Source organism: Glycine soja, chromosome 12, assembly GCF_004193775.1.
Source record: "Glycine soja cultivar W05 chromosome 12, ASM419377v2, whole genome shotgun sequence".
In the NCBI taxonomy this organism is placed as follows: Eukaryota; Viridiplantae; Streptophyta; class Magnoliopsida; order Fabales; family Fabaceae; genus Glycine; species Glycine soja.
In genome coordinates this window covers 7986384-8003720 of record NC_041013.1, presented here as the reverse complement: position 1 = coordinate 8003720, position 17337 = coordinate 7986384, and the positions used below count along the sequence as shown (strand labels likewise).

The 17337-nt window shown below is 30.5% G+C and overlaps 1 non-coding gene across 1 annotated transcript; it reads left to right on the top strand.

Annotated features, from left to right (window-relative positions):
- The first annotated feature begins 16062 nt into the window (after positions 1–16062).
- On the top strand, positions 16063–16164 carry LOC114380640. Its single transcript, XR_003659814.1, has one exon. It is a non-coding gene; the product is annotated as a U6 spliceosomal RNA (small nuclear RNA).
- The last annotated feature ends 1173 nt before the right edge of the window (positions 16165–17337 follow it).

The window sequence follows — 17337 nt, the reverse complement described above, 5'->3', positions numbered from 1 at the left end:
ACTTGCCATGCTATTTTTCACTTTTTCATAAGTATTATTGATTTGTTATTGTGTTATTTTGTGTTTATAATTTTTTAGTTGATATTTTAGTAGGAAAATATAATAGGAAATTTTTTGTTATTTTTTAGTTTGTAGAAAAAAATTATGTAGGAAATGAGCCAACCTACTCCATTTCTTCCTCGTGAATTCCATTGTTTGTTTTACTGATTTATTGTCATTTTTTTACAATGCTTTAGTATTTTACAATGAGTTTTGTCATTGCTTTTATCTATTGGAATAGTCGAAAATATTTAGAGCCAAACATGGTTACATTTGAGGGATCTAAAAGAGGCCTTAAAATTAATAAAAATATTAGTTACAAAAGCTTGAAAAAAAAGTTTGCAAAAAACTTAATCCGTCAAATGATCAAATAATTAGTAAGTTTACATGTAGATTCCTTATTACAATAAATCCCCTTACTTAAGATGCACTTAAAGTTTGTGATGATGAAGACGTTCAATATATGACAAGTATTTTTCATCAAAATGCATTTACAACTAGAAAACTAGAATTGAACGTTAAGTAAACATTGACCAAGCTGATAGCTCGTCAACCCTTATTGGCATAGTGAATTGGTCGGGTTATTCCATAACACTTGCTAATAAGAGTGTTTTTCCTCCACATGTTAGCACAAATATATACCAACACATCACAAATTTAAGTGATGATTATGATTATGAAGAAGTGTTCATGGTGACCATTACGACTTCAATGAGGGTAATGGAAGTCAGGATGTCGGGATTCCAAAAGAAAATTCTTCTGACACGGAAGACAAAGGTGTCGATCCCATTAATCAACAACAACATGATACGCAATACTATTAGTTTTCTTACTTTCTAATTAACCAACTACAATTGTTTACTACTAATTAATATATCTTCACAGGCCAAAGACAACAATCACTTTGGGGTTCTTAATTCATCATATTTTTCCAACATTAATTGTGATCATCCTGACCAAGAGATAAATTTTCTTGGCTTGGATGTACCTAGTTCGTGGAAGATTGATCGTGAGTTCTACATAGGATTACATTTTCATTCAGAATAGGATGTCCGCAATGTCGTAGTGGCTTACTCAATGAACGTGCACCAAATGTTCAAGACTATTGAAAGTAGAACAACAACACTTGAATTAAAATGTCCAAGAAGTGAAGTCGGATGTCCCTGGAGAATGAGAGCTTCGTTATCCCCATGAAAGACAAATGGGCAGTAACCAAATGGGGCGGTTCACATCAATGTTTCAATGTAAACTTAACAATGGATTATGCCAACCTAACATCACAACTCATTAGCAATGAGATTCTGTTAACCGATTGACAAGTGTACCAATTTTATCACAAGTAATAAAGATTAAAACGGAAGTCCGAGTATCGATTCCATAGGGACTTTGTACTTATGTTGGTAAATACTCATTTTGTAAGCAGTATAAGAAGGAGAAGAGATAAAGATGAAATTGAGAGTAAAGAGGACAAAAGGAAAAGTAATAAGAAAATTAAACAATAAATTTAATGTTAAAGGTCTGTTCAGAATAAGATAATGTTGGGACCTAGCATGCCTAACTACCCTTGATTCAATTTTAATAATGTTCTCTATTGAATGCTTTCCCAATTTTCACCTCACATATGTTAATATGCTCAACCCGGATCCCTCACGCTGAAGAGCCTAATTTATATATTCTTTCTTTCAAATCCCTTTGCAAAGACAAAATAATAAACAACATTAAGTAAAAAGATGCTATGCAGATGCACAACAAAATCACGTTATCCCTAGCAATGTAATGTTGAGATGTTCTTTCCCAATTCTTTTAGACATTACCACTTCCCAATGAATAATCCCTAAAACAGATGCATGGATGCTCAAACCACACAATAACAATAAAAGCAAGAAAGAACAATAGAAACTAAAATTGTATTAATAGATAAGAAGAACAATTTCATTACAAGAGCTTTTGGCTGTCAGGCCCCAACTGAGGGGGTTTAACCTCTCATAGTCATGAGAGGTTTTACAATTCAAAGGCTAAGGGAGTGATAGATAACAAGTAACAAGCCAAAAAAAGGGAGAGAATGGCTAAGAAGAGGATTTTCCCTAAGGGAGAGGCTCGGGATATGGATTTATGTACTGGAAGGCTCTGAGACTCGGTGTGTTTCCTCCTTGGCTTGACTCCCTTTTTATAGCTGTTGGAGTGGACTTGGGCTTGATGCAAAAAATATTTCTTATTTATCCTTTTGACATCTTTTGGATCTTTTCTTTTATTTTAATATTTCTTTTTTATATCTGCAAGCCATAAATAAGAAAAATATCAATTCATATCATTTAAGCCAAAAATAACTGCTAAATAAATATTTTTAATATATTTTTATTATAAAAAATAGCTCATATTTAGAAGTTATCAAATTATTGGTATAATATCAATTTTATATTCATGTTAAGCATGAACTTTTTAAATCTAATTATTTTTTTAATGCAACCATCATTGAAAATGACCTATCTGTGTCCATATCCATGATTCAAGAACAAATTTCAAGCCAAAAACATATTGAGTTATCATATTGTAAAACATGGAAAGCTAAGCAAATAGTTTTAGCAAGGGTTTATGAAAATTGGGAAGAATCGTATGATCTATTGAATAGCTGATTGGAGTGGATGATTCAAAAATGTCGAGGTTCCACTTACGAGATCGAAACCATAGACTTTTGGTATGGAGGTGCACTTCACACGCAATTCCGACAGTTTAAACATGTTTTTTGGATTTTAAACTTCTTGTTGACACATTCAACTCGTGCAAACCCATAATCCAAATTGATGGTACGTTCTTGTATGGGAAATATGAATGAAGACTTGAAAAGTTTAAGGAGATTAATGTTTTTTTACACAATTCTACAGGCTATAAAACATGTGTTGCATCGGTTTGAATGAAGACTTGAAAAGTTTAAGGAGATTAATGACCAAATTTAGTGTTGGATAGGGGACATTTCGAAAGAAAAATGGAGCTTAGCACATGATCAAGGTGGGTGTAAATATGGGCATATGGCAACCAATTTATCAGAGGTAGTAAATAAGATGTGCAAAGGTGCATGAAATATGTCCATAATTGCTCTAGCTAAGGTTACACAGACAAATTGGTCCAATAGTTTGTGCAAAGACTTGTGCAAGCCACAACATAATACATTGTCTGTCGACACTACTGTAAGAGGTTGCTAGATGCCATTGAAAAAAACCACATTGGAGCTTGTGTTTGTCATGTTAAAAGATATGATATTGGACGAACAAAATTTGATGATGAAGAGCCGTTCAATCATGCAACACAAAAGGGAAAAAACATGGTCTATTATATTGAATGAACATTATTGCGAGTGTGGAGTTTTCAAGCCTATAAACATCCTTGCTCCCATGTCATCGTAGTGTGTGCCCATGTTAACATCAGCATGTACAAGTATGTAGATAAAGTATACAAAATCAAAAACATCATTCAAGCTTATTTTGGAAATTGGAACCCCTTTAGCTGTGAGGAAACCATCCCTAAAAGGAGTGACCCTGTTATTGTTAAGGATGAATCCTAAACACTTGAAAAGGGTCAACCAAAGTCTACGTACATAAGGAACAAAATGGATTAGACATAATCTCGATGTACCCAAACATGTAGCCAATGTAGGCATCAAGGTCACAACAAGACTAATTGTTCACACAATTGACATTACTTTGGCGTGAATGAACACAACAATCATAATAATTTTTCCATTGTAATTTTAATTCATTTTGTGGTTCTTAGATTTTTCACATTTCATTTTTTGAAAATTTTCTAGCTATAATATCTTTATTTGATTTCATAAAAAAAATCAACATCTTTACTATAAGTATTATAAAAGGGAAATAGAATACATTATCAAAAAATAGAAAAAACATGAACAATACTTTAAATATTATTATCTTTGCAAATAAAGTCTCAAATAAAAAAATTAAATATAATATTAAAGCTATTAAAACCTAAACCTTAAACCCTAAAATGTATACCATAACTTTAGATATTAATCCAACAACCCTAAAACCTAAGCACCAAATAAAAAATTACATATAATATTACAATTATTAAACTCTAAACACTAAACACACCCTAAACCCTAAATATTATAAAAAAAATAAAGCAACTAATGACAATAAACAGGATGATGCCTCCTATTGGCAATCAACAGCGTGGTGCGTTTTGTGCCTGTTTGTTGGAAAACACTTTGGCATTGGAAGCAAGCCATGGGGTTATGCCTCCTTGGTAATGAGGTACAGAGTGGTGTCACCCGTCTTGACACACTACTCGAAAAGGTGGCATAGATTAGGTTGGCACCTCCCAGATGGAGTTGCGCTGACTGGCATGAACCATATCTAATATGGCAAGGGTCACTCCTTCTAGTAAATAGTTGACCCACCCATTTAAGTAATAGATTTAAAAAATAAAATAAGATGATTAAAAAAGCCAATGATTTAAGGTTTAAAGTTAGGAATTTTACCTAATTATTAATGTGACTTGACCAAAATAATTAAAAACTAAATTTGTCTCACGTTATTAACTTGGCAAATGGTAAAACTAGAATTTGAAAACTAAACTTGATGTTTACACCCTTAAGGTTTATAAGATTGTGAGAGTCCACAAGATACAAGATTGACCTAGTGGTAAAAGGAATAAGAAAAATAAAAAGGTCGACCTAGTGGTAAAAGGAATAAGAAAAATAAAAAGGTCGCGAAGTCGAATTTTCATGTTAATAAAAAGTAATAAATTAATAATTAACATTTATAAAAAAAAATTGAGGGTCTATACACATACTCCTAATTATTTTCTTCTCTAATCATTAATTCTTAGTGGCTAAGATTTTTATCTATGTAAAGATATGAAGGGGATCCCACGTTCCCACATATATAATTAATGGGCCATGCATGCATGCATGGAAGCAATCAAATTTCGTTACCCTACCAAAGGAAAAGCAATCGAAAGAGTTTTGGTGTTAACCCATGACAATAAAATCTTAGTGAATGCATAGGCATACAATCAATCATAATCGTTTTTTTCCTCATTTCTCTATCGAGCAAAAAGTTTATGACAGCTCTCTGCTACGTGTTTCAATTATGATCAAACTAGGAAAAGGACAAAATGAACAAGGAAAAGAATAATTGACGATCATAGCTACGTACAACTTGAAGCTTGGAATTGAGAAATGAGAACCATATATTCCGAAGCTTTATGAGATAACTGGCTAATTGAAAGCATTAACGATCGAATGGTCCACGGCATTGTGTCATATGATAAAGCTAAAAAATTCGTAATATAAATGTTTCTTCCCGTTGATAATTTTGTGGGTAATAGCTAAAGTGTTACAGTATTTCTATGATTATTATGTTGGTAATATAAATGTTTCTTCCCGATCGAATGGTCCACGGCATTGTGTCATATGATAAAGCTAAAAAATTCGTAATATATTTGTCGTCCTATTTTATTTGAATTTTACCGAAAGATCAAATAAAAGATTAAGAAGGCCACGAAGACTGATATAAAAAATAACAGAAGGTAAAAAATAACAAACTTTAGTCTCTCTCTCTCTCTCTCTCTCTCTATATATATATATATATATATATATATAATGGATTTTTATATATAATTTAAGAAAAAAAATGAAGAGGTGAGGGTAAGCTCACGTTTGATTCCCTCTAAATCCGGAGTCCATCAATCAATTCAAGAAATCTACAGCACATTTGGATGGGGTGAGGTATTTAGAAAATTACAAAAAATTATAAGCATTGAGAACTAATCATGGAGATAATTTTATTAAATAATTTTGATCATGAGATTCAGTAAAAAAAATGATTTTTTTTTTAAATTATGGCATTTTAAATATCAAAACGGAGATAATAAAAATCATTCTAAACCCTCTTCCATCATACTTATATCCTTAACTCATAATATTAAATTTTATGTACATTTTCTTTTAACATGAATGAGAAGTAAAAGTTGTTTGAGAGCATTAACGAATGACCTCATTCTAAGATGGAGTGTGATAGCTATAGAAATCCAAATCTGCTATGCGCATTTAACTAATCTAACTTAGAATAGTCTTCCTTGTAAAATAAGTTAAATCAATCTTGTGGTTGTTCCTTTTATTAAACATAACATGTTTTCAGTTACCACCTCTTACAATTTATTCAAGACTGATTTAATTAGAGGGCATGCAATATAGATGGGAGGGGATGAAATTCTTTGTTAGATAAAATAATATGAATGTTTTCTTTAATTAAAGCGAATAATTCAAGCTAGCTAGCAATTACTGTGATACATAAATTCAGATCCCTTGTGTGTCATATTCAAGAACTCAAAATTCGTATTTATCAGAATTTGCAGCTTTTAAACCGAAAGAGAACTAAACATGTATACGTCAGTCGAAGCAGCATCTCTACTTTCCAATTACTTTTTGGAAGCTAATTAAATTTCGTTCAAATTTATTCAAACAAAGAGAGAGAGATTAAAAGGTGTTTGTGACTGACTGAGAGGAAAAAAGTGTAGGGATAAAAGAAAAGGGAGATATTCGCCATACCAACAAGTATAGCTTTCAGTAATAAAGGGCTCTTTAACACTATATTATTCTCATGAAGGAAGATCTTCTCCCATTATCTCTTTGATTGGATGATACGTTATGGTGGCACAGAAAGAAATAAAGGGGAAAAATTAAAATGCTAGAATATGTTTGGAAGTATTCCATTACATATATCCATAGAAAATTGTTATAATATTATTTAAAATTATTTGAGATGGAAACTAAATGGGAATAACTCAATTTTACCAATGAGGCAGTGCCACGTGGTTAACAGAGAGAACGGCACGTTAGTGTGTACGGCATGTGCTTGAACTAGAGGTTTTGCTTTCTCTCCAAACAAATTTTGGTATGTAATATTTATTTATTTGATATTTAGTATTCTTAATTAATTAGACAATTTTTCAGATTTTTTATCTCAAATAAAATTTTTAAGCTGAAAAAAATAATCATGTATATCACGTGTTATGATTTTAATATATATATATATATATATATATATATATATATATATATATATATATATATATTTCATATCAATTAATACGAGATTTTTAATTAGTAGTTTCAAATTCAAACGTTGAGCATATATGTTAAATATTGGAGGAAAAAAATTTCTTTACCTTAATGGTTCTATCCAACCCCAATAGAAAGTAAAAAAAATATATATATATATTTACTTTTAATCTCTAACGAAATTTTATACTATGGACAACTCATCTAAAATTTATTAAATTTTTTTTTTAACTTTGGTTAAAAAAAAGTTTTTTCTTTAACTATTTTTTTGAAAACAATATTAGAATTTAAATTTAGATATAACTTAACTTTACAAAATCAACTTACTTATAGTTTATTTTGATTATATCATTAGCTTAGGTAAGATCTCTATCACATATTTTCATGCTAAAGATTAAACATCTCAAACATAAAAATTTTTAGGTTAAATATCTAGATATATGTTTTCCGATAAGACTAATAGCACTGATTAGAATATATAGATTCTAATATCATGTTAGAATTTAGATTTGAGTCCATCTCAATCTTATAAAATTAACTTATAACATGAGAGATATTTTTCACTTATATATTTTAATTTAATTGTATCATTAGTCGATATAAAATTTTTAACAAATCACAATCAAATACATCCTAATTCTTTTTTTTTTTCTCGTGGTCCAAATCGATCCGGTTCAATCCTTTAGCCCACCATGATGGTGAGACCAGCGGTGGCTATGGTTTTGCCTCTTTCATCATGGTCATGGTCATGGGGGGTACTGAATGAACCACAACTAGTTTAGCCACTAGGTATATATTTCCATTTGGTATTGATAGCCAGCATAGCAGAATTTTTGTATATTCCAAAGGGTTAATTTTCTACGTGTAATTTCATGACATGTGTGGGATTATATAAGCTAGCTCTTTTTTCTTTCCCTCGTATACTGTTTTTGGGGATAGAATCCAAAGGGTATGTCTCAGAAATTCTCGATGAGGTTTAATTTGAATTCACGAACTGCATCACTCCACATATATATTATACGTTTCCCTCCTCCAATGTGAAACCCTATCCTCCAGACTGTCTCTCATCAAAGGATTACTATTGTTTTTCCCAGCTTTATTCCCCGACCTGCTTTCTTGTCAATACTGCTTCAGAATTAATTCTCCTTTTTTATCTTATTTTTTCGTATCACTGTGATATAGACAGCACCTATAAATGTCCTCTAACTATGGATAGATTATGCATAAATGCCTCACAAAATGAATGCATATTATATGTTCAGAAGTCATATCCACCATACAACTTATTAAAGAAATATTTAACGTGTGATCTTGATTCTTGAGTACGTGTTAAGAAACAAAAAAAAAAAAAAATCTATGCCCTTTAATCATTTTATACAATTTAAAATTGAACTGTAAACCTTATGAAATAGTTGATTGTATAATTGGTAACGTTACCTCTACTTATACTCTTGTCTTTCTAGTTAATGAATTAATGCATATGACTAGCAGAGCGAAAGGAATGGAGGTCACATACAAGAAGTTAAAAACATAAAAAACAGAGGGGAGAATTACAAGCATTGAGAAACATAATCTAAGGTAATAAGAAAACATGTAAGCATTCAAACCGAAAAGAGAATCAGCAAGAACTCGTCTTCCATATTCCACTCCTAGCATATAGCATTGCCTATGAATTAAGCTATCTATTAGATAATGTTTCAATTATTACTATTATTATTTCAATATATGTGTATGTATATATAAGTAACGATCCACTTATATATCCCGGGAACAAAATTTTACCCACTGAATTCCGTAAATAATTCATCTTAATAATATATTTATTTTAGCAATCTGTGCTAACTTTTAAGAAGAAAGATTTTATGAGATAAAATTTAACTTATAAAATTCCAAAAAAAAAAATAACATTGATTTTAGGGGTGCTCATGGATTGTTTTAGGTATCTTAACTTGTGACAACCTTAGGATACCTAACACAAAAGAAGTTTTCCCAAGATCTTTCATTTTAAAAATTTTCGTTAGAAATCTCTTGGTCTCCTACAAGAAACTTATATCTTTGCTAGTAAGCAGTATATCATCGACATATAATACCAAGAAATGTATTTACTCCCACTGAACTTGTGATATACACAATCATCAACTACATTTACCTCAAAATCATATGAGGTAATGACTTGATGAAATTTGTAATACCATTGGCAGGAAGCCTGTTTGAGACCATAAATGAATTTCTTTAATTTGCATACCATGGACTTTGAGTCACCTAACACAAAGTTTTCTAGTTGCACCACATAAATCATTTCTTCAATGTCACCATTTAGAAACGCAGTCTTGACATCCATCTGATGTAGCTCTAAGTCAAAATGAGCTACCAGTGTCATTATAGTTCTAAAAGAATCCTTTGAAGATACTGGAGAAAAGGTTTTTTTTATAGTCAATGCCTTCCTTCTGAGTAAAGTCTTTAGCAACTAGACGAGCCTTATATCTCTCGATATTACCCTTTAAATCCTTCTTGATTTTAAATATCCATTTACAACTAATAGGTTTCACACCTTCAGGCAATTCGACTAGATCCCAAACTTCATTGTCTTTCATGGACTTCATCTCATCCTTCATGGCGTCAATCCATTTTTGAGAGTTAGAATTGCTCATAGCTTGACAGAAGTTGATTGGATCATCCTTTGTTAAACCAATGCCATCCTCATGTTCTTGGAGAAATATAATATAATCATTTGAGATTGTCACTTCTCCTCTCTCTAATGGATCTCCTTAATGGCACTTCTTGAGGTTGTTGAGGTTGCTCTAAAGGTATTTGAGGGAGAACCTCATTGTTGTCTTGTTCTGGAACAATGTCAATAGTTTGAACATTGTCTTCTATTACTGGAGTTGTGTCTTGAACAGTAATAGGTACGAGAACTTGATCACTGTAAATAACAGGTTCTTCCTCAAAGACAACATTCCTTATATTCTCTTCCTTCCCAAACTCAACTTCCTCAAGAAATCTCGCATTTCCCGTCTTGAAAAAAGGATCTTAAGGTGGGATTGTAAAATTTATAGCCCCGAGAGCGTTCAGCATAGCCAACAAAATAGCAGATAATTGTTCTTGAGTCCAACTTTCTTTCATGTGGCCTATAAGGCCATGCCTCAGTCGGACAACCCTAAATGTGCAAATATTTAATGCTTGGCCTTTTACCAGTCCAAAGTTCATAAGGAGTTTTGTTAACTACTTTACTTGGCACCCTATTAAGGATGTAAACTGCGGTCTTTAAGACTTCTTCCCAAAGTGACTCTGGCAAAGAAGAATGACTAATCATATTTCTCACCATATCCTTAAGAGTTCGGTTTCTTTGTTATGTTACACCATTCATGTTAGGTTTGTTCGACATAGTGTATTGCGGAACAATTCCACACTCTTTGAGGAAAAGCGCAAAATTTCTTGGATGTTGTTCTGCTGATCCATCATATTTGCCATAATACTCATCACCACGGTCAAATTTGAGAGCCTTAATTTTCTTTTCAAGTTGAAGTTCAACCTCAGCCTTGAAAGTCTTAAAAAACGTCTAGGGATTGGGACTTCTCATGTATCAAATATAGGTAACCCTAATAAAATATTGTTGTCATCTATGAATGTAATGAAATATTGTTGTCCATTCCAATAAGTTGTAGGAGAAGGACCACAAATGTCTGTATACACTAGTTCTAAGACGTCTTTAGCTCTTTCGGCACCTAATTTCCTTATGTTTGTTCGTTTTCCCTTTATGCATTCAATACATACCTCAAAGTCCGATAAATCCAAAAGGTCAAGAATTTCACCCAACACAAGTATCTGAATTCTCTGTTTAGAGATATGGCCTAAACGCTTACACCATAAGGTGGTTGAATTCTCATTCAACTTTCATTTTGTACCACGTGAACTTATTTGCAGTATTTCATTATAGGAACTAACAACATCAAGCATGTAAAGATTATCAATTAAAGAACCAGAACCAACCATTTTTGAATTTTGGTAGAGACTAACTTTATTATTTCCTAATGAACAAGAAAATCCAAATTTGTCCAAATTAGAAATAGAAATCAAAATCCGTCTAAAAGACAGTACAACAAAAGTCTCAAATAAATCTAAATAAAATCCAGTTTTTAACTGTAATCTAAAAGTTCCAATAGCTTCCACTACAACCTTCTTGCCATCACCCACAAAGATAAATCTTTCATCATCATTTGACATTCAGCTCCATAGGCAACCCTGCATAGTCATACTTATGTGAGTAGTAGCATCAGAATCTACCTACCAAGTATCTTTAGGTACAAAAACCAAATTAACTTCAGAACAAACTAAAGTAAGAAATTTACCTTTCTTCACATGCCATGCGGCATACTTGGGACACTTTTTCTTCATGTGTCCCAACTTCTTGCAGATGTAACAGGTAAATTTCTCATCCTTCTTTTGCTGAGAAGTCCCTTCCGCAGCACCCTTAGTCTTCTTCCTTTTCTTATTATGAGAGGTTGAAATCAAGTGAGCACTTTCAGTCCTATCTCTTTGCATCCTCTCCTCCTCTTGCACACAGTGAGATATAAGCTCATTGAGGGACCATTTGTCCTTCTGAGTGTTATAGCTCACTTTGAATTGGCCCAAAGTGTGCAGGAAGCGAGATCAAAACCAAGTGCACGAGCAGGTCTTCACCAAGCTCTAACTTAAGTGACTTGAGTTTTGATGCGAGATTGGACATCTCCATAATGTACTCCCTTATGTTCCCTTTGCTTTTACACTTCATGGAGATGATTTTAGCCAAAAGGTTACTCGTCTCCGCTTTTTCATTTTTGGAAAAGTATTGCTCAATATTCTCAAGGAATTTCTTTGCACTTTGACCCTCAGAAATAGATCCCCGAAACGCCTCTAGAATAGAGTGTTTCATGATCATAAGGCACATTCGGTTGGACCGATCCCACTTCTCAATTTTTATCTCGTTAGAGGTTTCCGAAGTGAAAATGGGTCATTCCGTCCTCAGTGCCAAGTCCAAATCCATACAACCAAGAACAATTTCTATGGTTTCCTTCCAAACCTTAAATTTGTCCCATTCAGTATTGGGATAGAATTCACTTGGACAGTGACATTTGCAGCACTGGCAATATTAACTAAACAGAGAACAAAAATTAATAACATGTTCACAAATAATCAAGCAAGTCATATAAAGTATATATAACAAGACATGCAAATATTTCCCATAACAGATCCATCACAAGTACCTAGCACAACATTAATTCTAGTTTTTCGGCAGAAAAATTAATTTGTAATTGGTACTCTCAACGCAATGATCAAATATTAACAATTAGTTCTTTCAAATAATAGTCTTTCTTTGGACCGACTGTTATTCTCATGAAAAAAAACTTTATAATTGTCACATATTTATCATCGCATGTATGTTATTATTTGGCCAAATTGTGTGTCTTCCTTTGGGCCGAGCACAATTCGCATAAATAATTTCATACTAACATCCATGTAATTTAATTAAATCAATTTACACAATAGAGGTTACTTTGGCAACATAATGGTTCAATCAATTTAATTAAAATTACCAGACACACAAATAAATGAAAAAGATCCGTAATGATTAAATTTGCACCCAATTATGATAGCAGTAAATATTTGAAAACAACATCATGGTAAACTATCACAAATTTATACCAACCACATGAATATCATAAACTATCAACCTATCACCGATTCATGAAGAAAAAATAGTTGAAAAAAAAACAATAAATTATTCATATAAGACAAAAGACCATGATTTTATTACTGATTCATATATATATATATATATATATATATATATATATATATATATATATATATATATATATATATATATATATGAAATTGTGCCACGTACAAAATACCAACGCCGGATACGTAAAAGAGTTTTCAAAAACCTTATACATATAAAAACAAAATACCAACGCCGGACACGTACAAAATACCAACTTTGTATTCGACGTAAAGAGTTTTCGAAAACCTTATATGTATAAAACAAAAAAAAACTTGTAGATCATTTTATATTGAACACATCTAAATGTAAATAACTAAAAAAATATTATAATATAACATGTAGCCCATATTAATTAATTAAGAATTATAAAATTCCTAATAGTGCCAACTTTTAAGTAGAAAGATTTTATGAGATAAAATTTAACTTATAAAATTCCAAAAAAAAATTAACATTGATTTTAGGGGTGTTCATGGATTATTTTAGGTATAGAATAAAATCAAAATTTGGACTAATCATATTTAATTATTTAATTGTATTATTTTAGGTTATGAAATTTATTATGAACAATCTAATTAAAATCGAGTTATTTGATTAGATCATCGAGTTATGATAAAAGATAAATTTTTTTTATTTTTATATCCATTTAATATATAAATATATGAATATTAAATTTTATATTAATATAAGGTAAAAAAATTCTTTATTTTTTAATAAATAATTTCTTGTTTTTATTTAATATTTAATATTTTTTATAGTTATCACTTTACATATATAATCAATATCTTTTCTCAAAATATAATAAAATGAAAAATTAAGAGACTTAGTAATACTAGATAATAAGGAAGATGAAAATAAATTTAAAAAAACAAAAGTAGAAGACAAATTTAAGTTACAAAATCTAAATATATTAATCTAAAAGATAAAAAAATGGTCAATTGGGTAGGTTGATTTGGGATGGAAAATGATAAATGTGAGAATCAAACCAATCATAATTATTTTGTTCGAATTTGAAGTGAACAGAACTAAATTAACCAAGCTATTTTATGAGAATTAAATAAACTAATTTAATTGATTTTGTTTGAATTGTGAGATTTCCTTAATTTCTTTTTTCTCTTAAATGTTAAATTTATCTGAATTTTTGTATGTATACTTAAATAAAATAATATTACATAATAAATAGATCAATGAAAGTTGTGTTATAAAAAAAATTATTCTACAAATTTTAGTCGTACATACGGAACAAGTGGATCATCGGCCCGCTAGAAAGGGTGGATCTTTTAAAGGTAGTGGACCCTAAAGTTTTGCAAACAGTATATATAGGGTAATGCCAATAACTGTTTTAAAGTTTGAAGAGTTTTTTTGTAAAGGATCATTTAATATATTTTATTAAATATTTTTAATTTTTTATGAGTAAATATTTTTAATTATTTAAAAATTCAATATAAAATAAATTTTATATTAGAAATATTTTTAATTAATAAAAATTGCCTACTTTTTTTTAACCAAGACTATTAATTAGCACTTGTCCGTATATGCACACTAATTGGATGAAGGTGAATATTTTTTAACGGTATCAATAATTTCAAGGGATAGTTTTATCTCTCTTTATTTTAACCATTTACAGTATTTTCGATATTTAGGTATCGATATTGATTTCGAAGAAGAAGGGAATGAAATTATGTACAGCATAACCATACTTTCATTTTCTATTGGAATAAAAATAGAAAGTGACAATGCTTTGTCGTAATCATATGAGAGAGAATACCCGGATGATAGAACTTCTGCGGAAAATTTTATCTCGTTGAATATATAACTTTAACATCAATTACTTTTACCATAATGACTGCAAAATTTTGAAAAATAATTAATGATGCTTCAGAAAATTGATGGCTTAAGGCCTTTTGTTTCTTTTTTAAAATCATATTGTATTTATAAATAAAAAACAAAAACGAGATTTTTTTTATAAAAACAATTTGTTAAAATTATTTTAAAAATAAAATAACTTTTTTCAAATTCTAAAATAGGAAAAAACCATTTATAAGTTGTTTTTATTTTCTACTTCTTTTTGTTCTTTCTTATCCTAACTCATCTTATCCTACTCCTATTTCCTAAGACTTAGTTTTTAAAACTCATTTTATAAAGTAGTTTTTTTTTAATCTAAATAAAAAAAAAAACAAAATCCAATTATAAAATTTTCAAATAACTGTTCTGTGAAAACATTATTCTTTCTTGTAACTAATGATTTAATTTATAACTATAACCAGAACATCAACATAAAACTATAATATGCCATAATTAAGTAGTTGAACTTTAGGTTAATTGTACCAATAATAATAATAATAATAATCAATAAATAAATAAGAAACTGTTTAGAACACTTGACCTAAAATTTTCGGTCCAGTTTCCACCAGTGTTAATTTCTTGAGTTATACATGTACCGAACTCGATAAGCAGATGTAGTGTGGACCACTTACTTACATGCATTATGCATATGATCTAGTTGCAGGAATATAGAATATATGTCACTCAAAAGTTTAACATGCAGGGATATATACGTACCTCCACTCATTTACGTTAGACTACAACCACTTTTGCTAACCACCTGAACAAACATCTGAACCAAATAATAATAATAATATGTTTGTCACATTGACTAATCTCTCTTACGTACGCCAATTTTCGTGTATTTCCACAGCTTTATCCAAAAAGGTGGCCGACATTACGAATGAATGCTCCTCAAACCCCACCCCCTCCCTTTTAATGCTTTTTTTTCTTCTTATTAGGGTAAAAACATATACTTCATTTAGCTATAGGAATTAGGACTCTCGTATATGTATCAAATTAAAAAGGAATAAATAAATAAATAAATAAACAACGAACAAAAATTAGTGGCTCAAACTAAAATATTATCTACACGTGCTGCGGGGATTTCCAATCGAATAATATACGGAAATTTCATTCAATTTAGGGTTGTTAGGTGCTACCTTGCCGTTGCTACGTTAGTGAATAAAATAGCTAGTTGTCCGGGGCAAAATCTTACAAAATCTTGTGCAATTATCACTTATATATGGTTCCATTGACCCAAGAAAAGACAATGTTATCAATAAAGATGGATATACTTAATAAGATCCAATCCATATTTCGCAATATTATAAGTTTAAATCTTGTTTTGATGGTCCCTTGGGGACATCCAATAAAATTAGAAAGATATAGAGAAGATTAGTATGGCCCATGTGCAAGGATGACACGCACAAATCCAGAAGATTTAGAATTTGTTTTTCATGAATAATTTGTAAGTATTTTTCTTCGAGTCTCCAAGTCTGATTTAGCACCAATGAACTTTAAGGACCTTAGTCACGTAAACTTTTCTTTTGACGGACAAAAATGGAAAAAGAAAAAAAAATAGTGGCATGAAACTAGCAATGAACTTGGGATGTTGGGAAGGCTACTGTTATGAGTAAATTTGACAAGAGACAAAGAGAAAAGTGGAAGATATGGATCGGGTGGTGGCGAGTTATACTCTATTGGGGAAGCAATTAATATGACCAAAGAAAGAGATTTGCGATTGGATACTTGTCTTCTATGGTTGGCTCATTAACGTTAGTTGTTACAACTGTTGGGTTATTACGAGAAATTCTTCGTATCTCAAGTCAGTATCCAATTAAAATCAGTAAAATCTGTCCTTTCAAGGATTTTGCCCATAAACAGTCATGCCATATAACTCTGATTAAATTAAAGTTTAACATTTTTTATAATAAAAAATTTAAGTGAGTTAAGTTTTATTGTTAATTTGGATCACATATCTTAAGGTTCAATAAATACTTATATATATTATATATCAACTAAGTCTTATATAGATAACAGAAATCGAATTTATATTTTTGTAAGGTATAAGTTCATATTATCAATTAAATCAATGTTAACAAGTTGACATTTTTAAATGTACTTGCGGTCTATGTTATAAATACATTAAGGGGATAAAATAGAAACCCCTTAAAGTTTAAGCAAAAAGATGAGAGCTCAATTTTCTGTCACCCGAATTGCAACTATAATGCAGTTATCCATTTGTTGTTTTCAATTTATCCATCATATTGTTTTCACTAAATTGCTTTATTGCACAGTATGAACACACTCTCTAATAAAAAAATCATTTATTTCTTCAAATTTGCCGTGGAGCTTGCCTTCTTGAAATTCGTAGAGAGAATTTTGCCAAGGAAAATCCTTAGCAAGTTTTGTGGTGAATTAAATTTTACATGGCCTAACTTTGTTTAACTTCTAAAATTAAGGACAAAAAGCTGACATGTTTATCTATAAATCCTGACTTAATTAAAAAACTTATTTTGTAAGACGTATTTTATAAGACTATAAACATACCTCTAAAAGGCTAGTAGACTAATAGTATATGTAGGCTAGCAAAATTAAACCTTTAAATAGATTAACTAATATATAA